We start from the raw sequence: 19,540 nt of genomic DNA, 5'->3' as shown, positions 1-19,540 counted from the left end.
GCCCCTGAAACAGGCACAGAAAAGCACCTCTGGTGAAGGAGTTCCCTTCACGGGAGGCCTGGCAGGGCACAGAGGGGCCAGACCTCCTGGGCATGCTCCCTCCTCCAGCATTTCCCTCTTCATGGGCTGCTGGGTTTAGATGGATTTGGAAAGGTAGGCTCACATTTGGTACACGATGCACCAATGGCTGAGAAACCTCCTGACATCGCCACACAGCAACCAGGTACTCTCCGAAGTGGACCACAGGCCAAGTGACTGAGAGGAAGGCCTACTTGTCCACTGAACGTTCTACACCCCCTCCTGGAGACACCACAAGACCCAAGAGTCCTTCCCCCAATAGCCAACGACAGTTTCCAGCACTCACATTCTTGAAATACCAGGAATGGGATGACTGGGAAGAGAGGAACCAGCCGGGGACCCAAAAATACAGCAACAACAAGGCAGAGGCCGTCGTTGGCTTCTTCCAAGTCAATGGAGCTCTTCCTTCCTCCCCTTTGAGGCTGAGGATCCCGCCTGCAATAGAGAGAGCCCCGCTGCACACAGCTGCCTTTCTTGAGGTGATCGAAGAATTGTACTTCTCCACTTCTTGTCTCTGTAACGAGCAAGGGGGAGAAGCCAAGGGATGGAGTAGGAGAAAAATGTGAGAGGCATCAGATACTTAGCAGAGGTCATGATGCAAGATGGAGCTGTTCCACCAGGCCTTTGGCTGAGGTGGTAGGCGTTTCATCAACATGTGGCAGCCATGCTGAAACATCCCACTTCCCAAAAGGCACTGTCATCTGTTGGAGGAGGAGAAGATATTGGATTTATGCATCACCCTTCACTCTGAATCTCAGAGTCTCAGAATGGCTTACAATCTCCTTTACCTTCCTCCCCCACAACAGACACCCTGTGAGGTAGGTGGGGCTGAGAGAGCTCTGCCAGAAGCTGCCCTTTCAAGGACAGCCTCTGCCAGAGCTATGGCTGAACCAAAGCCATTCCACAAGCTGGAAGTGGAGGAGTGGGGAATCAAACCCTGTTCTCCCAGATATGAGTCCGCACACTTAACCACTGCACCAGACTGGGGGGATGGCAGCTGGGGGGATACTTAGGAGGGTATTTAGGAGAAAATGAAATCTGATACTGCCATCTGTAGTATTCAAAACGTTTAAAAATGCATAACATGGTTTTACTTCCATTAACTGTTTTTTTAAACTACGTATTATATTTATTGACTGTTCCTACCTGCCCTGAGCCCATTTGTGAGGAGGGTGGGTTATAAATCTAAGGAAAAGGAAAGGTCCGCTGTGCAAGCACCAGTTGTTTACGACTCTGGGGTGATGTTGCTTTCATAATGTTTTCACGGCAGACTTTTTATGGGGTGGTTTGCCATTACCTTCCCCAGTCATCTACACTTTCCTCCCCAGCAAGCTGGGTACTCATTTTACCGACCTCAGAAGGATGGAAGGCTGAGTCAACCTCGAGCCGGCTACCTGAAAACCCAGCTTCCGCCAGGGATCGAACTCAGGTCGTGAACAGAGCTTAGGACTGCAGTACTGCTGCTTTAACACTCTGTGCCTCGGGGCTCTTTTATAAATCTAAACCAGTAAATAAATAAACAACACACAGTGGAAATAAAGCAGCTGCACACGTGTGATTAGCCTCTAATAAAAGTTTACTAGAAAATTAGGGAAGGGTTACATGGGAAGAAAAATAGTAACAGCCTAACACATCTGCCTGGTTTTAACTCCATCTTGACTTCTTTGTCAGTCTGCATCTTGTCCCTTTCGCAACCCTTAAGAACAAAGGAAAGGAAGTTTCTCCCCAAAGCTCCACCTCTGCTATGTGTGCCAAATACCAGGTTTGAGTATAATTTCTTCATGCGCTTACATAAAGGAGCTGTGATTGCACGGAAATCAGGTATAAACCTCCTATAAAATCCCACAACCCCTAGAAATGGTCTCATCTGTTTTTTCGTGGTGGCTCTGGGCCAGTGTTCCCTCTGTGCTGAGTTGGTGTGAGCTGGCTCACAGTTTTTTAACCTCTGGCTCACACATTTTACGCTTCGCTCGGGAAAAATGCCCCCAGAGGAAGCTAAATCATGCAGTAGTTCACAACTTTAATGCCTGTAGCTCATGAAGCAGAAATGTTGCTCACAAGACTCCACAGTTTAGAGGGAGTATTGGTCTGGGTGGCCACTCTTGAATGACTTGTACCTTGCTCCAGTCTGGCTTTATCTCCCCTTCTTCAATGACATGTCCAAGATACTTCACTTGGATGCCTTCACAGCTAGCCCAGCATTTTTGATTTGCTGGAAAACACTGTCTAGATGGTGGAGGTGTTCCTTCCATGTCTGGCTGACTACACCTATATCATCTATACAGGCTAAAGCAAAATCTCTCAGCCCAGATGGCTACTGGAATGTGGCTGGGGCATTCCTTAGACCAAAGGCTAGGACAGTGAAATCAAAGAGTCTCTCCCTAGTCATAAAAGCTTCTTTAGGATGGTTACTTGCCAGTTCCCTTTGGTTCAATACAGACCCTTTGGTGGATATAGAGCAGGTGGCCCCAATTGTTTCCACCAGCTCATCCACAGGGGGCTGTGGGTGGACATGTGCTGCCGTTACTTTCTTTAACCTTCCGTACTCCACCCCAGTGTAGATGACTGGGGAAGGCAATGGCAAACCACCCCGTAAAAGTCTGCCAAGAAAACGTCCTGATGTGAGGTCACTCCATGGGTCGGTAACAACCCACTGCTTACACAGGGGACTGCCTTTACCTTTACTCCATGCAAAACTTTATGGTGTTGTCCAGTTTTGACACTAAAATAACAGGTGAGGACCAAGCACTTTTGGAAGGTATTACCAGTCCAAGGTTTAATTAACACAAGGGCAGCCAAACTTGCTTAACATAAGAGCCACATAAAATAAATGTCAGATGTTTGAGAGCCACAAGACATGAATGTCAGATGTTTGAGAGCTGCAAGGAAGGAAGCAAAGGAAGGGATGCAAATAGATGTGGAGGTGGAAAAAAAGTAACTTTAAATGCATTCTCCAGACTGCCTGCTGGCTTGGAGAACTGATTTAAGGAGAGAAATGTCTTCTCCAAGCTAGGCAATGGGCCAGTGGGGGCTTCAAGAGCTGCACAATATGTGTGAAAGAGCCACATGTGTCTCCTGAGCCACAGTTTGGCCACCCCGGTTTAACATTTCTTAACAGGACTAGTTACCCTGTATGGCAGTAAAGCGACATGTCTGGAATCGCCAGTAACAATTCTGTGCTGGGCTAGCTGGGTTGTACCATGGAAATTAGAAAAGATAAACTGAAACCTCATTAAGACCTCCATAACTTGCATTCGCTGATCTTTTGAGAGACATGGGGCTAACTTCCCTTCATTTAGGGTGTTTCTCTTGTTTACTTTAACCCAACCTGGTAGAGCAATCTCATCTTTCCTTCCACCTTTGGTTGGAAGGACCAGGTTACTCCGCTCATAACAGGGTTCCAACCAATGTTTCCTCTAAGCTGCAGAGTCCTAGGAGCAAAATTTGTACTTTTTGAGCTACTGGCATTAAAGCTGTGAGCTACTGCATCATTGTGCTCTGGAGTCATCCTTCCTGAGCTAGGACAAAAATGTGTGAGCTGGAGGCTAAAGATTTGTGAGCTAGCTCACGCTAACTCAGCTTAGAGGGAACACTGGTTCCAACATATTCACATGGAATAGTTTACATTGCCCCCCTTCATCATTCACATAAACCATATAATTGAGATCAGAACCCTTATGTACAACTTGTAGAAGAAGAAGAAGATATTGGATTTATATCCCGCCCTCCACTCCGAAGAGTCTCAGAGCGGCTCACAATCTCCTTTCCCTTCCTCCCCCACAACAGACACCCTGTGAGGTGGGTGGGGCTGATAGGGCTCTCACAGCAGCTGCCCTTTCAAGGACAACCTCTGCCAGAGCCATGGCTGACCCAAGGCCATGCTAGCAGGTGCAAGTGGAGGAGTGGGGAATCAAACCCGGTTCTCCCAGATAAGAGTCCGCACACTTAACCACTACACCAAACTGGCTCACCAAGCCACTTCAAGTTTGTGTTTCCTTCGGGGCTTCAGCACAAGGGCTTTGTCTCCAGGCTGGAAGATTCTTTCACAGGCTTTGGAATTGCACCACGTCTTCTGCTTCTGCTGGGCCCTTCTCGTGTTGTCTGAAGCAGCCGATCTCAGCTCTTGTAAGATTTCTTGGAGCTCTCAAAGATTAGACAGAACATCTCAGCTCTTGGGTGTTTTCTTTTCCTGACCTTCAGGAGATCCATTGGTCTTCTTGCCTCTCTTTTGAAGAGTAGTTTGAATGGGCTGAACCTGGAACTCTCCCGGGGCAGTTCTCTGTATCTGAAAAGCAAATGCTAAAGTCACTGGTCTAGAACCCAAAATAAGGAAGGGTCCCTCCAATATATTGTTATCTAATAGTCAATCTTAAGGTCACCTCATTAAGAATAAGACCTTCCTCACCTTGATCTGGATATCCCAGGAAAGTCCCGATTCCGTCAGATCTCAGAAGCTAAGCCTGGACAGGAGACCTCCTTGGAATTCCAGAGCTGGAGGTGGGACAGGTTTATTCAGTCACCTCTCTGAATATCCTCATGCCCCCAGTAGGGGTCAGTCATTGGAGGTCACCATGAGTTCCAAACGGGCTCAGGAATAGGAAGGCTGAATGCTGTTGTGGGGGCTCCCCTTACTTTGATGAAAAGGAGGAAGAAAGGCCTTGCCAGAGGGAAAGGTACTGTCATTGTGGAGTGGAGGGTAGAAAAAAACATGGTTCCACTCACTCTCCCCGCTCTGCTAGAAACTGACCAGCCCACAATCAGAGATCTTGAATGTCCAGCCACTGTTCATTGCAGAACCAGAAGCTTTGAAGCTGCTGTGGTTCCCAATGATGCTGAGAAGGGAATGGAAGAGGCTCCCGAGAAAGCCTTCGGAGCACAGAAGGAGACATGATCGCCTGCTTGACAGCAAGCCCACCTCTAGCTGAGAGGTGCCAAATTTGTAAGGGGTGGCAGAGAAAGATCCCCGAAAGGTGACATGCCTGGTGCCCACAGAACCACTCAGCAAGGAAGACCTCTCCCTCTAGCTGTGAAGGAGCTTCTGAGTTCTGGAGGGAGAACATCAGTGGGAGGGAGGGAAGGAATCAACCCTCCAGTCTTTCAGTGGGGGATCTCTCAGCTGTCTTTAGCCACTGCCCCTCCCTCTTTTACCGCACAATGCCCACCAACCCTTCACACACACCTCTCCCTGGTCCCTCCTCAAAATTCCTCACCTCAACCAGATCAGTGATGAGTTAGTAGCAGGAACTCCGGTCTCCACTGAAGCTCTTCTCCTTCTGGCTAGAGAAGGAGGGCACAGTGACGGCCATGCAGCACAGCCCCTGTACAAAAGGAGCAATTCCTAAGTGAACTAGGATCCTATGACGACATCCAGCCCCACAGCGTCCACCCAGTGACGACAGCCCTGCCCAACCAGCTCCTTTGCAAATTCCACCCCCACCATGCAGGAACAAGGCAGCTGCTTGTGTGTGTGCGTGGAGGGGGGGTTTCCCAAGCTCCCCTGCATCAACCCCTTCCTCACCTGTAAGCTGCCAGGGGGGCAGGATCCATTCTGGGTGCATCGATGCAGGCCCTGCTGAATCAGGCAATGGGATGTCTCGCATCTGGAGCCAGGCAGGAGCTCATCCGTTCTGCTGATCCAGGCCCACAGCTTGCTCCGAACTGAGACTTGGATGAAGTGTCCAATAGGAACCTTAACCCCCAAGGTCATCTGGGATGGTGCTCGTGGGGTCATTCCCCCTGAACATACATGGCTCTCCCATGGAGGTGCCCACAGAAACTGGTCCCACAAGAGGCCACAACCTGTGCCAATTTGAGCTCTATGAACTATGCCCTCCAGTTCTGACTTGGGCCCCAGACACTTTTCTCTATTCTGGGATATGGAAATACCGTATTTTTTGCACCATAAGACTCACTTTTCCCCCCCAAAAAAGTGGAGGGAAAAGTGTGTGCGTCTTAAGGAGCGAATACTGCAAAAAATTCACACAAATGCCTCTAAATTCACACAAACAGCTCTAAAAACTAGGTGCGTCTTATGCTCAGGTGCGTCTTATGGAGCGAAAAATACGGTAAGTTTCATTTTCTATCTTTTTTTTTGTGTATGTAAGTTTGTGCCTGGGGGAGGGGGAGCCAACTCTAACCAAATCCCCAGGTCAACATGATCTCCTCCTCCCCAACCACCCTGGAAACTTCTCCATTACATCTCAGCTTTCAACTGCAAGTCACTAGAAGGCAACACAAACATCTCCCATGAGAATGAGTGACAGATGCTATCAGTTTTGAGGCAAGCAGGTCTCAGATGAAGAACCCACATTCAGCAGCCATGATTGCTCCTGAGCTGAACCTCAGATCTGTTCACCTTTCTGCTGTATGCCCTGAGCAGTGGCTGAACAGCTTTGCAGTTGCAGATTAGTTGTGGTGCTTCAGTTTCATTCCCTTCTCTCTTTTTCAAGGCACTTTTGCATCTCTGCAGAAGGTGGAAACTGAGGCTCCCTCCAGACAATTAAATGACAGAAAGGGAGGACTAAAGTCCCATTAGGCTGAGTGGAGAAGTGCATGTGCGAAGGACCTCAACGATAACACGGAATGAAGTTAACACCAAACAGCGAGACTTTTACAAAAGAATGCATTTAACAATCACTATTTGACCAATTAATTGGCTCAATGTTTATTTTAATGACTGGTTGCTGAGTAGTGAGTACAGATAACAGATATGTTGGGGGAAGGTAGGACTCCCATTGGGATGTGTGAAATACCGCTGTGTGATATTGCTTGAATATGCAAAAACTTACCTGGTACAGAGACCTGAGATTCTCCAGAATGGCTGAACTGATTGGCAAAAAAATCACTTCCCTATTCCAATCAGCAGGTAGATCACAAAATGTACTTGTGAGTATTAGAAGGTCCCTACAGGAGAACCAACCTCTCAGATTGGAACCACCCCTTCAAGCTGCGGAGTGCGGTTGGAAGGGTGCACTGGGGATGGCAAAATGAATGCCTGTCCCAAGCAGAGAAAATTGCTTCACTTGTGGATCTGGATTTGCCCAGTGTCTGGCTCTGAAGGTAAATGTGTCAGACTAGCTAAGTTGAGGAAAGCACTCATTCAGAAACCAACCAAAAGCAACTCATAGGGGGAGATTAAGAAAAGGAAATAAGTTGTGGTACTTTGGTTTCATTTCCTTCTCCCTTTCCAGCTGCTTTTGCATCTGAGCAGCATGTGAAACTGAGGCTCCTCCAGCTGACTAAATGACACAGAAGAAGAACTAAAATCCATAAGGCTGAGCGAAAATAGGCACGTGTGAAAACCCTTGATGATAACAAAGAATGAAATGAATACCAAATGACAAGAATTTTTTTTTAAAAAACACACAAACACATTACTGTCAGATGAATCAATTTGCCCTCTGTATGTTTTTTAGGATTGCTTGCCATGCAGAGAGCAGGGACAGGGACGGCGGGTCTACATGAGGGGAGTAAACCAGGACCACCACTCAGATGTGTGAGAACACGAAGATGTGAAATAATGCCAGTTCCACCGTATGAATATGCGAAACCGTAACCCAGTGAAAAGATGTCAGAGACCTGTGAACCACCAAACTGCTTTGTGGAGAACCAGCTCTGTGCTCCCAACCAGTGAGCAGAACATGAAGCAAAAAGGCAGATGTTTGAACTTTCCTACTTAGGGTTGTCGAGCCTGGAAGAAATATCCTCACTGGAGGTGGAAGAGGGGATGAAATGGCCTGGCCAGTGAGAAGAGGTCCCTCTACCCCTGGAAACCCCCAGTCTTACCACAGGAGGCATCATCCCTGTTAAAGACACAGTTTGGGTTGTCGAGAGGAGGGTCTCCCTTCTTCCAAAGGATGGGCCCCGTCCAGTTGATCTGCTTCTTTGATCCCGTGTAATGAGCCACCACCTGTGGGAAGAAGGGGCAGGATTCAGATCAAAACATGCACCTTCCTCCATGTCTGTTGCAGCTTCCCAGAATCCTATGCAAATGAAAAGGCCTGAGGCCCTGGCGTTTCACCTCTCCCCACCCTCAGGCCCCCTGTTGGGGAAATCATTAAGGGGCTGGGAAGGCAGGAGTCCACGGTTCCCTTTCCCAGGTTCAGATATCGTGGGTAGGGCTGGCGGGCGACTTCCTTGCCTGAGAGACAAAGTCACAGACCGAAGCTTCATTCTAAGTTCAGTTTGCTATGTTCCCGAAAATTTATACATATTGGAAAATTGTAACTGACAAAACGCAACACAGGCATAAGCGTACCTTTGCTGCCAGAAACTGTTTTGTTAAATTATAGGGATCGTTTAAATTTGGCTACAGGAATGTCTAAGGGAATAGCCTTATTTATATTTGTGGTTAAAATAACAGTCGCAGCACAATGGAAGCAAACGACGGCTCCAAATTTGAAGCAATGGCATGCGAAACTCTGGCAGCTCTATATTATGGAGAAGTTAGCAGATATGTCAAAAACAGACATAGGATTAGAGGATTTGGATTTTTATACCATTTGGCACCCGATCCTGGAATATTTGATTGATCAAAAAGAGATTCCGGAAACAATAACGTCACTACAATTATGGTAATGACATTTTCAATAATGTTAAGGAAACGGCTGATAAGGAAAGGAAGGAAAGGTCCCCTGTGCAAGCACCAGTTGTTTCTGACACTGAGATGACGTTGCTTTCACAACGTTTTCACGGCAGACTTTTTTACAGGGTGGTTTGCCATTGCCTTCCCCAGTCATCTACACTTCCCCCCCAGCAAGCTGGGGACTCATTTTACCAACCTTGGAAGGCTGAGTCAACCTGGAACCGGCTACCTGAAAATCCAGCTTTTGCCAGAGCTAAGAACTGCAGTACTGCAGCTTTAACACTCTGCATCATGGGGCTCTAATGGCTGATAAGAGACTGCATAAATACTAAAGTATGCATTTTTTTTTAATTTTTTTGTGCTCATCATTTATGTATATATGTATTGACTGCCTCTGATCACAACTCTGTACATGCATTAATTGTTGAATTACTCTCAGATTCTATTTTATAGATTTAGCTTCTGCTATGTTCCAAGTAGAGTACAGAAACTCATGGTGTACACCCAGGCAAATCAGGAATATATTCCAGCTACAGCATCAAGGCCCCTTGGCATTGAAGAGCAGCCCCAACCATTAATAAACCAGACACTGTTCTGAAATTAAATTAAAATTATGTTAAAAATAAATCATTGATGAATATAAAGAGTTGTTTGGAAATATTTCTTTCTGGACCAAGTAATCGAGTTCCGGAAACCACGCTGCAACTACTTTTGCTTCGTAATTTTTAGGAGACTCATTTGAATTTGAAAAGGCTATTTTAGAAAAAATGAAGTTGTCCCACAGTTTCTGTAACCAAAGCTGAACCGAAGGAGGCCTTCTCTCTAACCATTTTGTAGCTAAGACATTTCTTGCAATGGATAATAATATTGAAATTAAATCACGTATATGATAGACGTAAACGGTTTTCTAAAATCTGTACGTTTTTTGGTAATTTATCGTTTAAAAGTTTGTTCGTTAAATTTTTTTTTAAATATGAATAAAAAAAACACACCAGACATTGGACCAATAGTTGCTAATGTTCCTACCATATAGGACTACCATGAATGTGATGCAGGTCAAAGTAGAAATGACTAGAATTGACCCAAATCCCTCCCCTTCTTTTTAGGTTGGGGTTCAGGCAGCTCCCAGAAACTCAAGAAAGCTAAATTTATAGAATCACAGAGTTGGAAGGAACCTCCAGGGTCATCTAGTCCAACCCCTTGCACAATGCAGGAAACTCACAAACACCTCCCCCTAAATTCACAGGATCCTCATTGCTGTCAGATGGTCATTTAGCCTCTGTTTAAAAACCTTCAAGGAAGGAGAGCCCACCACCTCCTGAGGAAACCTGTTCCACTGAGGAATCGCTCAAACGTTCAGGAAATTCTTCCTAATGTTTAGTTGGAAATTCTTTTGATTTAATTTCAACCTGTTGGTTCTGGTCTGACCTTCTGGGGCAACAGAAAACAACTCCACACCATCCTCTATATGACAGCCCTTCAAGTTTTTGAAGATGGTGATCATATCACCTCTCAGCCACCTCCTCTCCAGGCTAAACATGCCCAGCTCCTTCAACCTTTCCTCATAGAACTTGGTCTCCAGACCCCTCACCATCTTCGTCGCCCTCCTCTGGACCCGTTCCAGCTTGTCTATATCCTTCTTAAAATGTGGTGCCCAAAACTGAACATAATACTTCAGGTGAGGTGTTACCAAAGCAGAGTAAAGTTCTGATACCGTAACTAATTAACAGTGGAACTTATAATGCCCAGAAAGTATAAACATCCTCTAAGCCAAAAGTCACATTCAAAGCTATCTGTACCAGGAAGGTCATAGCACCAGTGGATTCCTGAAGCCTCCTGTGAAACAGAACCAAAGATTCAACTAGAGAGACTGATTTACTATAGAAATTAAAGTAACCCAAGTTTAGCAGGGGACTGAGGCACAATCCAGACCCTAATTCCAGGACATCCCCCACTCTCACTCAGGGCTTTTTATTACTTGTTCTGAGCATGCATGAGACCCAGTGGAGTTGTTTGGGGACTCTCCCTGCACCTAGCAGGGTGGACACTTTCCCCCCTCCCCCATACACACACCTGGAATTCTCCACTCTCCACATCCCTCATGGCCCACAGGTCGAAATCCATCTCTCGGTCATTGTCGCTGTTGAGGCTCACGGTCCCAGTGACACCTGGATGGGTGGGGGCAGGGAGGGAGATGCACATCATTTCTGTGTGACCTACAGCATCAGCTGTCACTCATGAACCATGCCTGAGTTGGCCCCTGGGCAGGCTCTGGGATGGCTCCTCTCTAAAGCCAGCCACCCTCCCCCTTTCCCACCCTCTCTTGTTCCTCCTGGCCTGATCGGTCTCAGCCCAGGGCATCCACTTGGGACCTTCCCCCAAACAACAGCCCCAATTTCATGGCGAGCTCCCCTTCCTCTACCCTCCAACCATTCTTTTCCCTTTGCCAAACATCCAGTACCCTGAACTCTCAGGCTCCTCATCTTCTCCAGGATGCGGCTGGTATCCCGCTTCGTTCCCCACTTAAAAAGGGTTTCATTCAGGGCCTTGAGATACAGCAGCAGCAGATCATGAAAGCAGCCAGCCACCAGGTTCATGGGCTATGGTGAGGCAGAGAGATGGAGAGAGAGAGAGGAACATTATGGAACTATCCTGTCCCTGTCCCCGCTCCACCAGCAGCCACTGCCTTGGACTTGGAGGTCATCACTGGGGTCAACATAGCTCTGCTAGTGGACCCAGAAGAAGTGACATGTTGAGGTGCATGCAGGTCTAAGTCAAAAGTCTGGGAGCCAGAAGACTTCTGAATAGCTGCAGACCAGCAGCTACTCCCTGACTGGGGCAGGGGTCTGATCTTGGAAATCTCTTTGTCTGTGGAGGTCTGGGGACCACCATGTCTCAGGCAAGCTTAGATCTGAGAGCCCACCTGAGAAATGAGACCTGAAATTCACCCAATATGACACAGAGGAGACTCCTGGACCACAACATCCAGTTGGATGACAGGTCAAGGAGGGAAGACCAGTCCAGACCTGAGTGACAAGAGGCAAGCCTTGAAGCTCACAAGGAAGGTAGAATACTGGGGCAATGAATGCTTCATATGGGAAGCAAATAGGAGGAAACAGGGGGGAGAGGCAGTGGTGAGACACAAGGCTGATACACACGGCACAGGTAATGCAAATGAAAATACAATCAGGACAGTAATGGAGAAAGCCAGGCAGGAAGAAGTAACCATAGTTGCCCAGAATAGAGAACTACCAAGAAGGCCACTTTGAATTCCTTCCATGATCAAAGACTAATGTTGACCTGGATCTATGAAGCCAACCCTAGAGACCCACTTGCAAAGCAAAGCAACAGCTGCCTTCTTGAACCCCAAACTCAGGTAATTTCTTGATCATGATAGGAGATTCCCAAGACCAAGGTGAAAAGTGATTTTTGGCCCCAGAATGCTGGCTGATCTATCTCCTCTCCCTTCTCACAAAGGGCCCTGTGCTCCATCCCATAATAAGAGAGCTCTGAAGAAGTGTGCAAGCAGGGGTGTGTGGATTTACCAGCGAGTCATTCACTGCCACACCAAAGTCTCTCTGGGCACGCAGGATCAGCTGGCTCTGGAAACGTTGGTATTCAGGGGTTTGGGGCTCATGGGGAGTGACAACCAGCACCATCTGCAATTAGAGGAAAAAGTCAAGGGAGCTCCAGATGGCTGAGGCTCCTTCAGGACTTCCAGGGCAGGTCTGGGCAGCTCAGAAGACACACCAGCATTTCAGCCAGGACAGGGTTCTGCCAGAGCTGGTTTCCTACAAGATGGAAAAGACTCTCAGAGGGCCAGCCTCCCCTGTCTGCCTCTCACCTCCCTTTGGGCCAAGGAATTCCAGCCCAGAAACTCTTCTCTCTATAAAGATAATCGAGGCCAGAGGCTTCATGGGGCTTTATCCAGATTTTAAAAAATGGGTTCCAATTTCCTCTAACAGTCTTTGTCAAGTTACCTTCTGTGCAGGCACAAATCTGGTCCTGGTCCTGTGCAATCCCAAGTGTGAGACTGCCCAAAAGGCTAAAAGCAAACCATCTCTTTCCCTGCTGAGGGAGGCCTTTCCCAACACCCCTTCCAAGGGCCCAGCCAAGGCAGACCCCCAAGAGCCCCACTTGCAGGTCACCTTCCTTCACTAGATGGGCTGTGGCTCAGTCTGGAGGAGCCCAGAAGCAATCTTCCCTACTCTGAGCGTCAGGGAAAAGAGTCAGGCTGTGGCGACTCACTGATAAGGGGAAATCACTGCAGGACTCACTTTTGCTGTGGCTCAACATATTACACATTTTTTTTTTTTAAAAAAGGAAACGTAGCATCAGTCGTTTCCGGGGTGACGTTGCTTTCACATTTTCATGGCAGGCTTTTTACGGGGTGGTTTGCCATTGCCTTCCCCAGTCATCTACCCTTTCCCTCCAGCAAGCTGGGTACTCATTTTACTGACCTCAGAAGGATGGAAGGCTGAGTCAACCTTGCGCCAGCTACCTGAACCCAGCTTCCGCCGGGATTGAACTCAGGTCCTGAGCAGAGCTTAGGACTGTAGTACTGCAGCTTTACCACTCTGCACCCGAGGGCTCAAAAACCAATAGCATCACTTAAAATACTTTCACTGCATACATCACCTGTGAACATACACACCCTTCAAAAACTTTATCGGAGCACGGCCGGCAAGATTCCAATTCTTTGCCCACAATTAAGTTTCAGTTTTTCAAAAGTCTTTCAATGTGCTCAAAGACTATTTCCCCATAAATACTTCCACACAGATGGGCCTGATTAATAATGTTCTTAAAGGTACAATACATCACATATAACCTCCCCGGTAGATTACCATTTCTTTTAAGCTTATGCACACGTTTGGCCCTCCATATGTCTTACCATGTACTTAAGCTTGCATTTCAACACCCCAGAGAAAGCAATATCCTTTGGGGTGACTCCAGCACTGATCCTCAGCTCTCTAGTTTCCCTCTCTTCCCTCCCTCCCTCCCTGCAGCAGAGTCCTGGACTTACCTGGAAGGCCTCTCGGAGGCCTCCAGCATCCTGGCTCTCCTTGTTCTGCCAGGGCTTGGCTGCCTCACGATGCCCCTCAGCTTTCAGGCTTTCCCCCAAAATGTCCAGATAGAAGAAGACATAGTCACCGCTGGTCATATTCTGAGCCTGCGCCAGGATCATGATCTCCTGCAACATCTCCAGGGACCCACAGATGTAGACCACTAAGGAGAAATTAATGAGGATTAATGTGCCCCTCAGCCACACATGAAGCACAAGGCTTGACTAAAGATAGTCTTCATTATCTGGGTCTTTGGCTCCTTGTCTCATGGGCCTTGTGGAGCAGTCTCCCCTCCCCAGTCCTGGCAGCCAGGTTCTCATCCGTGTCCTCCCCACCCCCATCAATGAACAAGACCATTTTCCCAGACTGCACTTTAAAATGTGTGGACTTGGCTATTCATGGAGCCACAGTAGATGGATTCTCATGACTTTTACATGGACGCCACTGAAATTCACTGTAAAATCACGTATCTCAATGTTCATAGACTGAACCTGAAATAACAAAGACCCAGCACTTCAGGGCACCACCCTTTTGCTCAGGAAAGATGCTTTAAGATGCTGGCTTTTGAATTCTTCTATACAGTGATGATTGTAAAGTGGCTTATGGAAAAAGCTGCAATCTGCAAAACATGATCTATTACCCCTCTCTGGTGTCTGAATGTTTCAATTTGAGGGAATTTATTTCCACGATAACCGAAATCGTTTTGACTATACTGTGGCTTGTTTTTGTTTCATTTGGGCACAGCTGTTTTTTTCTAGTTTGTCTTTATTGTGCTGCCACTTTGTTTGCCTGTGTACTCCCAGAGCTGGTGGGGAGGAGAGAAGAAGAAGAAGAAGAAGACCGTAGATTTATACCCCGCCCTTCTCCCTGATCAGAGACTCAGAGCAGCTTACAATCTCCTATATCTTCTTCCTCCGCAACAGACACCCTGTGAGGTGGGTGGGGCTGAAAGGGCTCTCCCAGCAGCTGCCCTTTCAAGGACAACTCCTGCGAGAGCTCTGGCTGACCCAAGGCCATTCCAGCAGGTGCAAGTGGAGGAGCAGGGAATCAAGCCCGGTTCTCCCAGATAAGAGTCCGCACACTTAACCACTACACCAAACTGCCTATGGCTGACCCAAGGCCATTCCAGCAGCTGCAAGTGGAGGAGTGGGGAATCAAGCCCAGTTCTCCCAGATAAGAGTCCGCACACTTAACCACTACACCAAACTGCCTATGGCTGACCCAAGGCCATTCCAGCAGCTGCAAGTGGAGGAGGGGGGAATCAAACCCGGTTCTCCCATATAAGAGTCCGCACACTTAACCACTACACCAAACTGCCTATAGGTGACCCAAGGCCATTCCAGCAGCTGCAAGTAGAGGAGGGGGGAATCAAGCCCAGTTCTCCCAGATAAGAGCCCGCACACTTAACCACTACACCAAACTGCCTATGGCTGACCCAAGGCCATTCCAGCAGCTGCAAGTGGAGGAGGGGGGAATCAAACCCGGTTCTCCCATATAAGAGTCCGCACACTTAACCACTACACCAAACTGCCTATGGGTGACCCAAGGCCATTCCAGCAGCTGCAAGTGGAGTAGGGGGGAATCAAGCCCGGTTCTCCCATATAAGAGTCCGCACACTTAACCACTACACCAAACTGCCTATGGGTGACCCAAGGCCATTCCAGCAGCTGCAAGTGGAGGAGGGGGGAATCAAACCCGGTTCTCCCAGATAAGAGTCTGCACATTTAACCACTGCGCCAAACTGTAGTGGTTTTTTTGAGGGGGGGGGGTCAAAACTAAAAAATGACACCGCCTGATGGGCCATTCTGTCTTATGGTCCCATAGAATACCATGGACTCCATACCTGATTTGGTGCGCCCCCCCCCACCGTCGGTGCTTGGGGCAAGCACCCCCCTCTGCCCCCCCCCCCCCAAGATCCGGCCCTGGGGCTGGCTGGTGTTGTCCAGCTGAAAGCCCCCTGGGCTGGCTCCCCTCTAGCCAAACTCACCTCGCCCCTGGGCCTGGATGAACCGGACAGCCTCGTCATGCTGTCGATATTGGTGAATGGGGGCGGTGAAGTTGGGGGCGCCCGCCAGGGCCTCTCCCAGGCTCAACAAGGGGGAAGAGTATTGCCAGTAATCCCACTCGGGCGTGAGCACAAGGACGGCGCGGGAGGTCCAGTTGAAGCGGCGGAGCAGCTGGGCCAGGAAGGCGCGGAGGTCGGGCCCCGCAGGACCGCCGTACACCGTCGTGGCGGAATCTGGGCTTCTCTTGTAGTAGGGCCCGGCTCGAAGGAGCGGCAGGTGCCCGCTCGCGGCTAAAGGCGCCACTGGGGTGGTTGTGTTGATGCAGCCCAGCCCCAGCAGCACGTCGATGTCCCGGGAGTTGGTGAGATCCATGGCGTTGAAGAGGGCCGTGAAGTAGTCGCATGTCTTCTCGTCCTCGGTGGAGGCGAAGATGGTGCGCACGTCGAAGTTTTCGTGGCGCAGCTGGGGCTCCAGCGCCTCCAGGGCCAGGCTCAGGGCGGGTTGGACGCGCGGCCAGGCCCAGGGGTAGCGCAGGTTGCGCTCCGGCAGCAGCACCCCCAAAGTCACCACCGTCGGGGCGGCGCTGGCGTTGAAGACCAGGGGCTGGGCAGGGAGGGGGGAGGAGGAGGGCACCCCCAGCAGGGTCACCAGCAGGGCCCCGGCGAGCAGCGGCGGCGCGGCCATGGACGGGGCGGGTGAAGAGCGCCTGGCTGCAGAAGTCAGAGGCCGTCTGTGAGGCGGCTGTGCTGAGCTCCCTCGGAAAAAGGACCCTAGCGCAGGGGCGGTATTCGGGGGTACCCACCCCTCTCCGCCCTCCTGCTCAGAGCTCTCCCCGACGCTGGGCTGGCTGAGCCAGGCACGAACCGGAGCTGAAGGCCCAGCAATGCACAGCGCGCTGAGGCTAGGGTTGCCAAGTCCAATTCACGAAATATCTGGGGACTTTGGGGGTGGAGCCAGGAGACTTTGGGGGTGGAGCCAGGAGACTTTGGGGGGTGGAGCCAAGATCAAGGCTGTGACAAGCATAATTGAACTCCAAAGGGAGTTCTGGCCATCACATTTAAAGGGATGGCACACCTTTTGAATTCCTTCCTTCCATAGGAAATAATGAGGGTTAGGGGCACCTTCTTTTGGGGCTCATAGAATTGGACCCCCTGGTCCAATCTTTTTGAAACTTGGGGGGTGTTTTGGGGAGAGGCACGAGATGCTATACTGAAAATTTGGTGCCTCTACCCCAAAAAACAGCCCCCCCAAAGCCCCAGATACCCGCGGATCAATTCTCCATGATTTTCTATGGGAATAAATCTCCATAGGGAATAACAGAGTTCCCAGCAGACATTTCCCTCCCCTCCCCCTGCTTTTTGACGACCCTGAAGTGGGGGAAGGGCCTCCAAACCGGGGGATCCCCTGCCCCCACCTGGGGATTGGCAACCCTAGCTGAGGCCCCCATCTCCCCGTGGACCGTCGAGGATTGTCAATGGATCTGCCCGAATTCCTGCGATTATCACAAAGAAACATCCCCAAAGCACCATCACTGGCGGCACCAGGCGAGGAGAGCATTGGGTGCTTCCAGATGCCTCCATCCCCTTTAAGGAAACACACGTTAAGCCCCCTCCCCCTCACCCCACCCCTGCTTTGACTAGTTTGGGAGGGGGAGCAGACACCATCTCACATGATTTCCCCACCCCAAAACAAATCCATGCCTCCTTCACTGTTCTGGGGTTCCCAACAGGAATCAATAAAGAGGCTCAATGGGATGAAATCTGAGTCTGAAGAGAAACCCACCCAAGCCTTGGATCACTCTAGAAAACCTCCACAAACTGGGTGAGTGAGTGACATTGTGGCAAAGGCAGTGTTAAGGTGATGCACATGAGGGCAAAAAAAAATCCCATTCTCAAGTATAGGCTAATGGGATTGAATTTGCTGAGATGGAGGGGGGAGGAGAACTAGGGGGTTGTAGTGGATAGCTCAACGAACCTGTCTGTTTTAAAGTTTTATTAGATTTCCATATAAGAGAAAAAGGGGAAAGGGTAAAAGGAAATAGTACAGCGTTAATACATAATTACATAGTCACCAGATACATTCTGCACGTCGCTGTAAAATCTGAATAAATATGAAGCATTATAACTCATTTAATCTAATATCAAAAAATATTGTAGGTTCTTACTCAAACTGTCTATTTTGGATTGTATTCTCAACATATATATATATCAATAGATAATGTAAATTCACACCAGCTATCTAATACAAAAACCACTTAAGTATCTAACCAAACATATAGCGGCTTCCAGCATGTTCTCGCTTTTTCCTTAGGTTTACCAGCTCAATGAACCTGTCAACCCAGTGTGCTGCAGCAGTTTTTTTTTCTTAAAAAGGCAAATTGTTTGTTAGAAATCAGTAGGAAAGGGAATGGGTATAAAGTAGCCGATATCGTAAAACTCCTGTACAGATCTCTGGTGTGGCCTCATTTGGAATCCTGTGTACGGTTTTGTCATCGCATCTCCAAAAGGACATTGTAGAGCTGGGAAAAGTACCAAGCAGGGTAACCAGACGAGGAGTACGGAGTTGGAGCACCTTCTCTAGGAGGCTGAAGAGGCTGGGACTTTTCAGTTTAGAGAAGAGACAACTAAGAGGGGACAAAATAGAGGTTTATACAATTGCACATGGAGTGGAGAGAGCTGACAAAGAGAACTGTTTCTCCCATTCTCAAAATACTAGAACTGGAGGGCGTCCAATGAAGCTGCTGGGCAGTAGGTTCAGGACAGACCAAAGGACAGGCAGGCAAACCAGTCAAGAGCTCCTGCTTTCCACAGAGAGGGATTCAAATGTGGCATTCGCTGCCAGAGGATGTAGTGATGGCCACAAGAATAAACAGCTTTAAAGGGGTTTTGATAGATTCATGGAGGACAAGTCTATCCGTGGCTACTAACCATGGTGACTGAGGGGAACCTCCACATTCAGTGGCACTAAACCTCTGAATCTCAGAGCCAGGAGGCAACATCAGGGGAAGGTCTTGGCCAGAGCCAGTGGTCTATCTAGTCCAGCATCCTGTCTCACACAGCGGCCAACTAGCTTCTCTGAGCCCTTGCCGGGTACAAGCAGGGATGGATGTTTCTGAGACAGGCTGGGCACAGAGCAAGCCCGCCCGCCCCCCCCCCCCAGGGCTGGTGGGCAGTGCAGGCCCTGATAACACGCTACAAAACCACAATGAAACTGAAGGCCTGAGAAATGACAAAAGGCAAGGAAGATCCGATTATATCTGCCTTTGTCATGTATTTTGCTTTATTGTGTTTTTGTGGCGTGTTGTTCACGGGGGCCTCAATAAACTGTCTTTCTCAACAAACGCTGTGCCTCTGTGCAGGCTCTGCTGGCCGCCATCTTTATTCACAGGGATGATCAAGAGTACAGATGCACATGCTCATCTTAAAATATACTTCTGAGGACTCTATCTCCCGCCCTGCCGCCCCCCCTCCCCAAGCACCAAACAGCCATTTTCTTTCCCCAGCCTGATCTTTTGACAAGCCAGGCCCTGGGGTGGGATGGGGGAGGCAGTGGGGAAGGCCCTCCCTGGTTGTGATTGTTTGGCACCTGCTGTGAGACAAGAAATATCCTGACTCTGACCTTCCACACTCACTGAGCTGAGCATCCACAGAGGCCTGTTCCGGCTCTGCATCCATCTGGCCCCCCTCTGCTGCCGGGAGGCTCCTGTTGGCCCACCATGTCCCAGTCACCCTCCGCCTGCCCTGCTCTCCCCCATCATCGTGCCCCCCCCAACAGCTCTGACTCCCCCCCCCATGCATTAATTTCTCTGC

This window comes from Heteronotia binoei, chromosome 4 (assembly GCF_032191835.1).
Source record: "Heteronotia binoei isolate CCM8104 ecotype False Entrance Well chromosome 4, APGP_CSIRO_Hbin_v1, whole genome shotgun sequence".
NCBI lineage: Eukaryota > Metazoa > Chordata > Lepidosauria > Squamata > Gekkonidae > Heteronotia > Heteronotia binoei.
The sequence above is the reverse complement of the archived record's forward strand: the minus strand, read 5'-3'. Positions refer to the sequence as shown.